This window comes from Rhincodon typus, unplaced genomic scaffold (genome assembly GCF_021869965.1).
Source record: "Rhincodon typus isolate 14 unplaced genomic scaffold, sRhiTyp1.1 hic_rhity00010582, whole genome shotgun sequence".
NCBI lineage: Eukaryota > Metazoa > Chordata > Chondrichthyes > Orectolobiformes > Rhincodontidae > Rhincodon > Rhincodon typus.
This window is the reverse complement of record NW_025976220.1, coordinates 1-4729: the sequence shown is the minus strand read 5'-3', so window position 1 is coordinate 4729 and position 4729 is coordinate 1. Positions and strand designations below refer to the sequence as shown.

The 4729-nt window shown below is 43.1% G+C and overlaps 1 non-coding gene across 1 annotated transcript; it reads left to right on the top strand.

The window, feature by feature from the left end:
* Window positions 1-4388: 4388 nt before the first annotated feature.
* trnai-uau lies at window positions 4389-4484 on the top strand. Its single transcript has 2 exons — window positions 4389-4426; window positions 4449-4484. It is a non-coding gene; the product is annotated as a tRNA-Ile (tRNA).
* The last annotated feature ends 245 nt before the right edge of the window (window positions 4485-4729 follow it).

The window sequence follows — 4729 nt, the reverse complement described above, 5'->3', positions numbered from 1 at the left end:
GTACTCAGTGATCTCTACCCAAGAAACCCAGGAGCAAGACTCTTGGATTTGTAGTTTAACCCTATTTTTCTCATTAGCATATTTTAAAGCTGAAATAAATGCGGACCGACGTCAAATGCAACATTAAACATTCTAATGAGATAACTAATTCATCTTCGACTATTGAATTGAGCTGCGTGAGTTTGCAGTAAGTTGAATAAGGCAAAATGAGCAAAACAGCTTTTCCCGGAATTTGACCCAGGTCAGGGCCAGCCATATGAGAAAGGTCTCCATAGATGCTTCTTTGCGAGTTGAATATTTGCAGGATTTTTGTTGATAGCTGAGATAGTTCCCCAGGACCGGACATTTCTCAACCTCAGAAACTGATCTTTTCCAAAAAAAAGACTATTTTGCTCAAAAATGTTCTTTATCCTTGTCCTGCTGCTCCATGTCAATAAAATCTGCTCCGGGCGAGGTTGGACCTCACAGGCTCGGCATTTCACGCGCTTCTATACCGTCTGAGAAGGGCCGCGCCCTCACCAATTGTGTCACTTCTATCTGGATCACCCTGGTCACTGTCTGATTCAGCATTGCATTCTTTCATCCTTCTGCACATCATCCCCGCGGCTCTATCTCGGTTTTGTCACATTGTCTTGGCTCATAATGCACAGACTATCTCGTCAGCTATTATCACAGCGTATCTCCGCACGCTCATTGTCATCCCCATTTCCGATTGTATCTCCGCGGCTGGGCCACTGAGTTTCTTTTGTTCCGGGACTGGGAACTGGGATTATGTGGTCGTATGCAGCAATGGTTACTTCCTTGTGTGGGGAAACTAGTGAAGTAACCTGTGTAAAACTCGATTACTTATGAAAAAATACATCCAATATTGTATTCCAGAAAATTGTATCATTTCTACTTGAAAATGAAAATTTCCACATTGGCCAAGTGAATATCGGAAAGAGAGTTTTAATTGTAGTCTGCAATAAATCGGCATGATGCGGCCACTCAGCCCTTCGAGCTCGCCTTGCCGTTCAACGAGATCATGGACGGCGTCCTACTCCAACGCCATTTTTCTGCGCAATTACCTGAGCTCTAGATGTTTTTAATCTGTAGAAATCAATCAATCTCAGTCTTTTACAGAGTCAATACTGAACATTCACAATCTCCGGGGCTCTGAATTCCAAAGATCCTCCTTGCCACAGTCTGCTGTTTGTCGAGTATTCCTGTTGAGTGTCTGGTGCTGCTCCTGACACACCTTCGAACACTGCACTTATTTCCTGCTTCTGCTTGCCTGATGATGTGGAGCTGTGATTGTATCGTGGTCAGTACTCTGCGTTGTGGCTGCAGCAACTTCTGCTCGAGTCCGAGTCACACCAGTGACTGCTGTCCCCAATGTTTCCTCTTAACATATGCTAAAGTAATACTGTAATGGATCAATTAGTATTGCAATAAGACTTACAGAAAGCGGGGTGTGAATTGCCGAGGTTGTGAGATCAAGCCTCCCCCAAACCAGGTTTTATGAACATAGACCAGCGATTCTTGAAACGTCAGGCGCAGGAAAATGACAGAGCGATATTCAGCGAAACGGACTTTGTTGGAAAGGACTAATATCCGTATTTTCTGCATTGTTGAGTTCATCTGTCGGTTTAACCTGATATAGGATTTTGAAATTGCCCTCTCTGTAAATAGGTGCGGTTCATTAATCTGTGTTCAGAAGGGAATTGGTCCCAATACTATTACACACATCCATTGTTCTCCACGAGCAGTCTCAGTTAATAGCTTTTCACCCTCCTCGCCAGATCATTATCCACTCCTTTATCTGCCCAACTGTTTTTGGCTCTATCCCCACCTATTGCTTACTTTTTAACCCTTTTACCCACCCTACCTACTGCATACAAACCGACAATAACCGAGCTACGATCAGTTCTGAAGAAGGGTAATCGGAGCCGAAACCTGAGCTTTGATTACTTTTCCACATATGCTGCCATACCTGCTGAGCTATTCCAGCAATTTTTTGGTTTTGGCCCGAATACTGACAACTGGGAACATCACTGCCGGACCTGCTGAACTTTTCCAGCAACTTCTGTTTTTGTTGTTGCTTTTGCCGTTCGTCGTTGCACCACCCACGTAAATAACAGTTGGAATCCAATTCTTGTCAGTTTAGAGATTCTTGAATATCCGTAATTTCTGCGTTGCAGTGATGTCTAAATCAAGAATTAGAACCTGTCACCTAACCTTTAATGATATGTATATTTAATTGAAATAACGAAACGGAACACGATTTTCCCTCCCATCATTCCTTACAACTTGTCTTACATCAAATGTTAAGAAACAGGAAAAATAAATAACGAGAGATCACAGGCACAGGTTTATCCAGTGGGATTGTTGATGAGCATTTTAAACTAACACTCGACACAAGATTCTGATCAATATTTCAGTATCCTCATGAAATCGGTGTAGAGACAGATGCTTGATGAACGTAGTGAACACAATAGGCCAAGGGCAACTATCTATGTGGAAAGATCCCAATACAAAGACAAGGGTGCACATCTCTGTGTCGTAATGGGGAACACCGCAAAGTCGACTTTTACTTCAGTTTCCAAATGAATCAATGATGTTCTGTGAAAACTGCTTAAACATCAGCTCATGTCGTCCGGATCCCTGCTGCTGATCAGAGGAAGCTCGTCACTTTCTCAAGAAACTCAAGTTTTCAGAGAATGATTAGACCAGAAGCGACTGCTTATCTGACAAGCCTGCACCGACAAACCTGGACGGAGAAATCCAACTTAACATTCCAGTTATACATTTGACTTGTCACCTTAAAAATATTTAGAGACTTATATATTTGAGATTCCAAATGAGGGTTGCGAGAATGGGGTCGGAAAATTCATTGACGTTTTAGATCAGCAATGACATTATAGAAAGACCAGTCAGCAGACGGTTTGAATGGCCTCTTCCTGTTCCTATGTTGGCATCATTCAGTGTCATTTCAGGCAAATGCAGGGAACATCTGACAGTGCTGCATAAATTTCTGTCGACCGCCATTCTGAGCTAATCCCATTTGCCCGCCCATGGTTACGTATTCCTCCATTTCCTGCCTGCTCATGAGTCTGTCTAAATGCCTCTCAAACGTTGCTATCATGAGGAAGACAATGGTGAATCGACCCCACTGAATATCAAGTTCATCATTTTTACCCCATTCCTCTCACAGCTGCAATGGGCAGTTCCTGTTGCAGCTTTAGATCAGACAGTGGAGTATTCTCACATATGCTCGATCAGACTGTATGCTCCTTCACACAGGTTTCCAACTGGATACATGGAACACGTGGCCGTGTGAATATTGGAGATTCAGGTGGTAGGTTTCTCACTTGTCGGGCTGGAGTTCTGGCTGCGGTGCTGCACATAATCTTCCGATATTTTAAATCCAGTTCTGGCCTCTTCCTACTTAACAATTCTTACCGTGAAATTCAATTTACCTTTGTGTTACATTCTTGTGCATTCAGTCGTCATGAAAGTCTTGGAACATGTCCTTGAATGAAGTAATGGTGAAGGTTGTTGACAATGGGTGTAGTGTGAATCTTGTTGTCTATGTGAACATTTCAAAGGAAGTTGGTGAAGTGTCGCTGAATCGAATTCTGTGAAAAATTTGCGCGATGCCGCGAAAGCCTTGTGACAGCGGGGATGTAAAATTTTCTGTGAGGAATTGTTTTCCAGACTCGAGGGGAGTGCACAGTACTGTTCCCAGGAGTCAGTATTGGCACCAACCTCTCCTCCAGACAGATATTAATGACCCGTATGCTTGCATACAGAGTGCACAGTTTCAAAATTCTAGATGATGCAAAACTCGCAGACAAATGAAACAAGGCAGATAGCCGCAAGAACTGCTCTTTACCGATAAAGTTTATCTTGCTCTGCATTCCTCCGTGTTCTTTTCCTGAACCTTGGAACGGAGCCACGACATGATCCGGGCAACACGTAACCAACTGTAAAAAGGGAAATGAGTGCAGTGTCAGAGTTCATGGCGGGATACACCAGACACATGGTGAAGTTAATTCCCCACAACAGGAACTCTTCCCAAACAGCAGACTGTGGTGAGACAACTCAGAGTGAAGTGAACCTTTGGAATTCGGTGCCCCAGAAACTGTGGAGGTCAGTCATTGCGTCTGTTCAAGAATGTGATTGAGAGATTTCTACAGACTGAAAACATCAAAGGTTCCGGGAACAGTGGAGGAAAATGCTGAAAATGTATATTCCAAAAATCAATCCACTTTAGCACTCTGTAGTTTAGCAATTTCCTCAATAAAGTTATGAACAACTGGGGAAAACGATCATACAATCCTCGTTCACAGCCGATTTGCCAACCGTTAAGGGTTAATTGGAAATATGATGGGCTTTGCTTGCATCTTGCTCCAGTGGCGCAATCGGTTAGCGCGTGGTACTTATATAACAGTATAGAGGCGTGTGCAATGCCGAGGTTGTGAGTTCAAGCTTCACCTGGAGCAGTTTTAGTTTGTCGTGGTGCAAGACGGTAAGGAGGTAAAGCAAAGTTTATGTGAAACTGCCAGTTTCTGAGGATTGGGAAATGACTCAACGGATATTCAAAATGTGAAGAAATGCGTGCGGAGTGATAACAGAAGGTAATTTTCATTCACCTCGGAGACTTTTCTCATATGGCTGACTCCACTTAGTTAAATTGCGGGAAAAAGCTGTTTAACTTGTTTCAATTTATTCAATTTGCTGCAAACTC